The sequence below is a fragment of the Lampetra planeri genome, unplaced genomic scaffold (assembly GCF_965212315.1).
Source record: "Lampetra planeri unplaced genomic scaffold, kcLamPlan1.2.h2 scaffold_1181, whole genome shotgun sequence".
Taxonomy (NCBI): Eukaryota; Metazoa; Chordata; class Hyperoartia; order Petromyzontiformes; family Petromyzontidae; genus Lampetra; species Lampetra planeri.
Window position 1 is genome coordinate 4,301 of NW_027613895.1, and position 9,628 is coordinate 13,928.

The 9,628-nt window shown below is 58.0% G+C and overlaps 1 long non-coding RNA gene across 1 annotated transcript; it reads right to left on the reverse strand.

Annotated features, from left to right (window-relative positions):
* Positions 1–2,086: 2,086 nt before the first annotated feature.
* On the reverse strand, positions 2,087–7,303 carry LOC144738836 (uncharacterized). The gene is made up of 3 exons (XR_013589319.1): positions 7,198–7,303; positions 6,919–6,959; positions 2,087–2,558 (listed from the first exon to the last, which is right to left on the reverse strand). It is a non-coding gene; the product is annotated as an uncharacterized LOC144738836 (long non-coding RNA).
* Positions 7,304–9,628: the final 2,325 nt, after the last annotated feature.

Here is a 9,628-nt window from a genome sequence, read left to right on the forward strand (position 1 = left end):
TCAATCACCACCACTACCATCTCAATCACCACCACCATCATCTTAATCACCACCACCACCATCATCTCAATCACCACCACCACTACCATCTCAATCACTACCACCACTACCATCTCAATCACCACCACCACCACCACCATCTCAATCACCACCACCACCATCATCTCAATCACCACCACCACCATCATCTCAATCACCACCACTACCACCATCATCTCAATCACCACCACCACCACCACCTCAATCACTACCACCACCATCATCTCAATCACCACCACCACCATCTCAATCACCACCACTACCATCTCAATCACCACCACCATCATCTTAATCACCACCATCATCTCAATCACCACCACCACTACCATCTCAATCACTACCACCACTACCATCTCAATCACCACCACCACCACCACCATCTCAATCACCACCACCACCATCATCTCAATCACCACCACCACCATCATCTCAATCACCACCACCACTATCATCTTCACCAACACCATCACTACCACCACCACCACCCACCTCAATCACCACCACCTTCACCACCAGAATCTCATAGATTACCGCCACCACCTTCATCACCACTATCACAACCACCGTCTTAAACACCAACACCTTAAGCACCACCACCAATCTTAACCACCACTATAACCACCACCCTTAACAGCCACCACCACCACTTTAACCACAACCAAAACCATCGTAATGCATTACCACCACCACCACTATCACCACTGCCCCCACCACCCCACCACCCCACCACCACCACCACCACCAGAATTCATTAACCACAACCACCACGTCAACCACCACCACCACCACCACAATCTCCACGCAAGCCAGAAGTGAGCGATGGGCAGGCGATGGGCGAGGCGCGTGAGAGAGGGTCAGAGTTCAGCTCCCGCCTGTGGTGGCGGTGGTGGTGGCGGTGGTGGCGGGTGGTGGCTGCCGAGCTGCTAACCAACAACTGCTGCTCAGGTTGTGCTTGTTGTTGTGCTTGTTGTGGTGACGCTACAACCACCAGCTGCTGCTGCTGTTGCGGCGTTGGCGCGCTTGCGTTAGTGCTCCACATGTCCTGTTGCTGTTGCTGCTGTTGTTGCTGCTGCTGCTGCTGTTGTTGTTGGTGGTGGTGGTAGGGCACAGAGTAGTAGACGGTTCCCGTTGGGGAGGTCACGGGCCCCCCCCCTCCCAGCACCCCCACAGAGGGTCCCCGTGGGGAGACACGCGGGGGACGAGGCAGATGACGTAGATGGGTCCAGCAGCATTAAGGAATTGGGGGGGGGGCCCTGCGATGAGGGAGGGGGGGGGCTGGGTTACGGACAGACACAGACAGACACCCACTCACCCACCCAGACACCCAGACACCCACTCACCCACTCAGACACCCAGACACCCACTCACCCACTCAGACACCCAGACACCCACTCACCCACTCAGACACCCAGACACCCACTCACCCAGCCACTCACTCACCCACACACTCACCCACCCACCCACCCACCCACTCAGCTACTCACTCAACCAGACACCCACTCACTCACTCACCCACACACTCACTCACACACTCACCCACACACTCACTCACCCACTCACTCACTCACCCACTCACCCACTCACCCACTCAACCAGACACCCACTCACCCAGACACCCACTCCCCACCCACACACTCACTCACTCACCCCACACACTCACCTCACCCACCCACACACTCACCTCACCCAAACACTCACTCACTCACCCAGACACCCACTCCCCACCCACACTCACTCACTCACCCACCCACACACTCACTCACTCACCCAAACACACCCACTCACCCAGCCACTCGCTCACCCAGCCAGCCACCCACTCACCCACCCCACCACCCACCCCACCCCCACCACCCACCCACCCACCCACCCCACCCCACCTCCCACTCACCTCCATCCATCACCAGCCCTTCCTCGGTACCCGCCGCTCCGTCGCCATGGTAACGCGACGACGATGACGACGCGGCAGACGAAGCCGTCGCCATCATCACGCCCCCCCGCTCCCCCTCCCCCCCCGCCCGGAGCCCCCCCCCCCGTAGAAGTGGGGGGAGGGGCCACTCGGGAGCGTAGAATCCCTGCGTGGGGCCAAACATCCCAGCAGCACCACCACCACCACCACCGCCGCCACCACAATCCGACACAATCCCATACATGGCCTGCTGCTGCTGCTGCTGCATGGGGTCATAGTAGGGAGGTTGATGAGGTGGTGACGAGGCGAAGAGGTAACCACCACCACCACCACCTGCACCACCACCACCACCACCTGCACCAGTAGGAGCAGCAGCGATGTAATGGTGCGGTGGCGGTGGTGGTACGTGGTGAGAATGGTGGTGAGCGGGGGGTTGGTAAGGCAGAGATTGGTGGTGGTGCGGGTGGTGAGGAGGGTGGTGAGGTGGGTGGTGAGGAGGGTGGTGAGGAGGGTGGTGAGGGGCAGCCGTGGGGTGGAAGGGTTCTGCCACGGGGATGAATTGGGACGAAGCGTTGTAGAGCGGAGTTTGCCAGTAGCGGGCTTGGTGCCAGTACTGGGGGGGGAGGGGTCAGAGGGGGGGGGTCAGAGGGGGGGGTCAGGGGGGGGGGTCAGAGGGGGATGGGGTCAAAGTTTCAAGTTGGTTCTGTGTGAGCAGATGAGAGTTCAAAGTGAAAGCGGTCAGTCTCGTTATGAATGAATGAGTGGGGTGGGTGGGCGAGTGAGTGGATGGGTGGGTGGGTCAGTGGGTAGGTGGGCGAGTGAGTGGGCGGGCTAGTGGATGGGTGGGTGGGTAGGTCAGTGGGTAGGTGGGTGAGTGGATGGGTGGGTGGGTAGGTCAGTGGGTAGGTGGGTGAGTGGATGGGTGGGTGGGTCAGTGGGTAGGTGGGTGAGTGGATGGGTGGGTGGGTGGGTCAGTGGGTAGGTGGGTGAGTGGATGGGTGGGTGGGTCAGTGGGTAGGTGGGTGAGTGGATGGGTGGGTGGGTGGGTCAGTGGGTAGGTGGGCGAGTGAGTGGGCGGGTGGGTGGGTCAGTGGGTAGGTGGGTGAGTGGATGGGTGGGTCAGTGGGTAGGTGGGTGAGTGAGTGGATGGGTGGGAGGGTCAGTGGGTAGGTGGGTGAGTGGATGGGTGGGTGGGTCAGTGGGTAGGTGGGTGAGTGGATGGGTGGGTGGGTCAGTGGGAAGGTGGGTGAGTGGATGAGTGGGTGGGTCAGTGGGTAGGTGGGTGAGTGGATGGGTGGGTGGGTCAGTGGGTAGGTGGGTGAGTGGATGGGTGGGTGGGTCAGTGGGTAGGTGGGTGAGTGGATGGGTGGGTAGGTCAGTGGGTAGGTGGATGAGTGGATGGGTGGGTCAGTGGGTAGGTGGGTGAGTGGATGGGTGGGTAGGTCAGTGGGTAGGTGGATGAGTGGATGGGTGGGTCAGTGGGTAGGTGGGTGAGTGGATGGGTGGGTGGGTCAGTGGGTAGGTGGGTGAGTGGATGGGTGGGTGGGTCAGTGGGTAGGTGGGTGAGTGGATGGGTGGGTGGGTCAGTGGGTAGGTGAGTGAGTGGATGGGTGGGTGGGTCAGTGGGTAGGTGAGTGAGTGGATGGGTAGGTGGGTCAGTGGGTAGGTGGGTGAGTGGATGGGTGGGTGGGTCAGTGGGTAGGTGAGTGAGTGGATGGGTGGGTGGGTCAGTGGGTAGGTGGGTGAGTGGATGGGTGGGTGGGTCAGTGGGTAGGTGGGTGAGTGGATGGGTGGGTAGGTCAGTGGGTAGGTGGGTGAGTGGATGGGTGGGTAGGTCAGTGGGTAGGTGGGTGAGTGGGTCAGTGGGTAGGTGGGTGAGTGGGTAGGTCAGTGGGTAGGTGGATGAGTGGATGGGTGGGTCAGTGGGTAGGTGGGTGAGTGGATGGGTAGGTGGGTCAGTGGGTAGGTGGGTGAGTGGATGGGTGGGTAGGTCAGTGGGTAGGTGGATGAGTGGATGGGTTGGTCAGTGGGTAGGTGGGTGAGTGGATGGGTGGGTCAGTGGGTAGGTGGGTGAGTGGATGGGTGGGTGGGTAGGTCAGTGGGTAGGTGGGTGAGTGGATGGGTGGGTGGGTCAGTGGGTAGGTGGGTGAGTGGATGGGTGGGTAGGTGGGTGAGTGGATGGGTGGGTGTGTCAGTGGGTAGGTGGGTGAGTGGATGGGTGGGTGGGTCAGTGGGTAGGTGGGTGAGTGGATGGGTGGGTAGGTGGGTGAGTGGATGGGTGGGTGGGTCAGTGGGTAGGTGGGTGAGTGGATGGGTGGGTGGATCAGTGGGTAGGTGGGTGAGTGGATGGGTGGGTGGGTCAGTGGGTAGGTGGGTGAGTGGATGGGTGGGTAGGTGGGTGAGTGGATGGGTCGGTGGGTGGGTCAGTGGGTAGGTGGGTGAGTGGATGGGTGGGTAGGTGGGTGAGTGGATGGGTGGGTGGGTCAGTGGGTAGGTGGGTGAGTGGATGGGTGGGTGGGTCAGTGGGTAGGTGGGTGAGTGGATGGGTGGGTAGGTGGGTGAGTGGATGGGTGGGTGGGTCAGTGGGTAGGTGGGTGAGTGGATGGGTGGGTGGATCAGTGGGTAGGTGGGTGAGTGGATGGGTGGGTGGGTCAGTGGGTAGGTGGGTGAGTGGATGGGTGGGTAGGTGGGTGAGTGGATGGGTGGGTGGGTCAGTGGGTAGGTGGGTGAGTGGATGGGTGGGTGGATCAGTGGGTAGGTGGGTGAGTGGATGGGTGGGTGGGTCAGTGGGTAGGTGGGTGAGTGGATGGGTGGGTAGGTGGGTGAGTGGATGGGTCGGTGGGTGGGTCAGTGGGTAGGTGGGTGAGTGGATGGGTGGGTAGGTGGGTGAGTGGATGGGTGGGTGGGTCAGTGGGTAGGTGGGTGAGTGGATGGGTGGGTGGGTCAGTGGGTAGGTGGGTGAGTGGATGGGTGGGTAGGTGGGTGAGTGGATGGGTGGGTGGGTCAGTGGGTAGGTGGGTGAGTGGATGGGTGGGTGGATCAGTGGGTAGGTGGGTGAGTGGATGGGTGGGTGGGTCAGTGGGTAGGTGGGCGAGTGGATGGGTGGGTGGGTGGGTCAGTGGGTAGGTGGGCGAGTGAGTGGGCGGGGTGGGTGGGTCAGTGGGTAGGTGGGTGAGTGGATGGGTGGGTGGGTGAGTGGGTAGGTGGGTGAGTGGATGGGTGGGTGGGTCAGTGGGTAGGTGGGTGAGTGGATGGGTGGGTAGGTGGGTGAGTGGATGGGTGGGTGGGTGAGTGGGTAGGTGGGTGAGTGGATGGGTGGGTGGGTCAGTGGGTAGGTGGGTGAGTGGATGGGTGGGTGGGTCAGTGGGTAGGTGGGTGAGTGGATGGGTGGGTAGGTGGGTGAGTGGATGGGTGGGTGGGTGAGTGGGTAGGTGGGGTGAGTGGATGGGTGGGTGGGTCAGTGGGTAGGTGGGTGAGTGGATGGGTGGGTGGGTGAGTGGGTAGGTGGGTGAGTGGATGGGTGGGTGGGTCAGTGGGTAGGTGGGTGAGTGGATGGGTGGGTAGGTGGGTGAGTGGATGGGTGGGTGGGTGAGTGGGTAGGTGGGTGAGTGGATGGGTGGGTGGGTCAGTGGGTAGGTGGGTGAGTGGATGGGTGGGTGGGTCAGTGGGTAGGTGGGTGAGTGGATGGGTGGGTAGGTGGGTGAGTGGATGGGTGGGTGGGTGAGTGGGTAGGTGGGTGAGTGGATGGGTGGGTGGGTCAGTGGGTAGGTGGGTGAGTGGATGGGTGGGTGGGTCAGTGGGTAGGTGGGCGAGTGGATGGGTGGGTGGGTGGGTCAGTGGGTAGGTGGGCGAGTGAGTGGGCGGGTGGGTGGGTCAGTGGGTAGGTGGGTGAGTGGATGGGTGGGTCAGTGGGTAGGTGGGTGAGTGAGTGGATGGGTGGGTGGGTGGGTCAGTGGGTAGGTGGGTGAGTGGATGGGTGGGTGGGTCAGTGGGTAGGTGGGTGAGTGGATGGGTGGGTGGGTGGGTCAGTGGGTAGGTAGGCGAGTGAGTGGGCGGGTGGGTCAGTGGGTAGGTGGGTGAGTGGATGGGTGGGTGGGTGGGTCAGTGGGTAGGTAGGCGAGTGGATGGGTGGGTGGGTGGGTCAGTGGGTAGGTGGGTGAGTGGATGGGTGGGTAGGTGGGTGAGTGGATGGGTGGGTGGATCAGTGGGTAGGTGGATGAGTGGATGGGTGGGTGGGTCAGTGGGTAGGTGGGTGAGTGGATGGGTGGGTGGGTCAGTGGGTAGGTGGGTGAGTGGATGGGTGGGTAGGTGGGTGAGTGGATGGGTGGGTGGGTCAGTGGGTTGGTGGGTGAGTGGATGGGTGGGTAGGTGGGTGAGTGGATGGGTGGGTGGATCAGTGGGTAGGTGGGTGAGTGGATGGTTGGGTGGGTCAGTGGGTAGGTGGGTGAGTGGATGGGTGGGTAGGTGGGTGGGTCAGGGGGTAGGTGGGTGGGTGGGCGAGTGGGTAGGTGGGGCGAGTGGGTGAGGGGGTGGGCGAGTGGGTGAGGGGGTGGGCGAGTGGGTGAGGGGGTGGGCGAGTGGGTGAGGGGGGTGGGCGAGTGGGTAGGTGGGTGAGTGGGTAGGTAGGCGAGTGGGTGAGGGGGTGGGCGAGGGGTGGGCGAGGGGGTGGGCGAGTGGATGAGTGGGTAGGTAGTCGAGTGGGTGAGGGGGGTGGGCGAGTGGGTGGGTCAGTGGGTAGGTGGGCGAGTGGGTGGGCCAGTGGATGAGCGAGCGAGGGGACCAGTGAGCGAGCGAGTGGACGAGTGAGCGGGCGGATCAGTGAACGAGCGGATGATCGAGCGGGCGAGCGCGGCGGGCGAGCGAGCTTGCGGACCAGTCAGCGGGGTGAGCGAGCGAGGGGACCAGTGAGCGAGAGGGTGAGCGGGCGGGCGAGCGAGCGAGCGAGCGGTGTGAACGAGTGTGGTGTGCCGCACCTGGATGCCCAGGTTGTAGAACATCTGTAGAAGCTTCTTGTCTGTCAGGAGTAGAGAGCAGTGCACACAGACGGGGGGGGGGGGGGGGGGTCACGGGCACACAAAAACCCGGGGGGTCATTAGGGGAGGGGGTCCTGCAGGGGGTTATTTGGAAGTGTGTGGCTGTGGGTGTGTGTTGCTGTTGTTGTTGCGGCTGTGGGTGTTGCTGTTGTTGTTGCTGCTGTGGGGTGTTGCTGTTGTTGTTGCTGCTGTGGGTGTGTTGTTGTTGTTGTTGTTTACCTTGGGGGAGGTCTCCCCCCCGCAGGGTCCATGGAGATGGGGGCAGGGCGCCCCCCACGCCTCCCTCGGCTCCGTCGAGCACCAGGAAGGGGGGCGAGGCCAACACCAGCGCTACACACACACACACACAGACACACACACCAGATTACACACACACAGATACACACACACAGACACAGATACACACACACACAGATACACACATACACACAGACACCAGATTACACACACACACAGAGATTACATTACACACACAGACACAGATACAACACACACACCAGATTACACACACACAGACACAGATACACACAGACACACACACACACACACAGCAATTACACACACACAGACACAGACACACACACAGGACACTACATCACACACACAGACACACAGACATTACATTACACACACACACACAGACACACAGACACAGATACACACACAGACACAGAGATTACATTACACACACAGACAGAGATTACATTACACACACAGACAGAGATTACATTACACACACACACACACAGAGACACAAACATTACATTACACACACAGACACACACACAGACACACACAGACACAGATTACATTACACACACAGACACACACACAGATACACACAAAGATACACACAGATACACACAAAGATACACACGCCACACACACACGCACACACACACAGATACACACAGACACACACACAGACACACACACAGACACACACAGATACACCACACACACATACACACAGACACCAGATTACACACACACACAGAGATTACATTACACACACAGACACAGATACACACACACCAGATTACACACACACAGACACAGATACACACAGACACACACACACACACACCAGATTACACACACAGACACAGACACGACACACACACAGACACTACATCACACACACAGACACACAGACATTACATTACACACACACACACAGACACACAGACACAGATACACACACAGACACAGAGATTACATTACACCACACAGACAGAGATTACATTACACACACAGACAGAGATTACATTACACACACACACACACAGAGACACAAACATTACATTACACACACAGGACACCACACACAGACACACACAGACACAGATTACATTACACACACAGACACACACACAGATACACACAAAGATACACACAGATACCACACAAAGATACACACGCACACACACACGCACACACACACACAGATACACACAGACACACACAGACACACACACAGACACACACAGATACACACACACACATACACACAGACACCAGATTACACACACACACAGAGATTACATTACACACACAGACACAGATACACACACACCAGATTACACACACACAGACACAGATACACACAGACACACCACACACACACACACCAGATTACACACACACAGACACACGACACACACACAGACACTACATCACACACACAGACACACAGACATTACAATTACACACACACACACAGACACAGATACACACACAGACACAGAGATTACATTACACACACAGACAGAGATTACATTACACACACAGACAGAGATTACATTACACACACACACACACAGAGACACAAACATTACATTACACACACAGACACACACACAGACACACACCAGACACAGATTACATTACACACACAGACACACAGACACACACACAGACTACACACAGACACACACACAGAGACAGATACAGAGATTACACACACACACAGATATAGAGACACAGATTACACACACAGAGACACACACACACACAGATTACATTACACACAGACACACACATATACAGAAACACACACACACACTCACACTACATTACACAGAGACACACACACAGACCGACCACACACACACAGATACACACACACAGACATTACATTACACACACAGACACACCACACAGATAGAGACACACACACACACACTACATTACACAGAGACACACACACAGACCGACCACACACACACATAACATTACACACACATACACACACACAGATACAGAGACACACACACACACAGACACTACATTACACACACAGACACACACACACACAGAGACACACACATATACAGAAACACACACACACACACACTACATTACACAGAGACACACACACACAGACCGACCACACACACACAGACATTACATTACACACACAGACACACACACAGATACAGAGACACACACACACACACAGACACTACATTACACATACAGAGACACACACAGACACACACCCCAAGGTAGCCTCTAGGCATGGGGGGGGCAAGTGCTCTTCTTAGTGGCGTGTGTAGTAAACATCGCTAGCACTGGGGGAGAGACAAAGGCGGCCGGGCGTGGTGGTGCTGGCCACCCACCTCCTCTGTGTGTGTAGCCACAGTGCCGG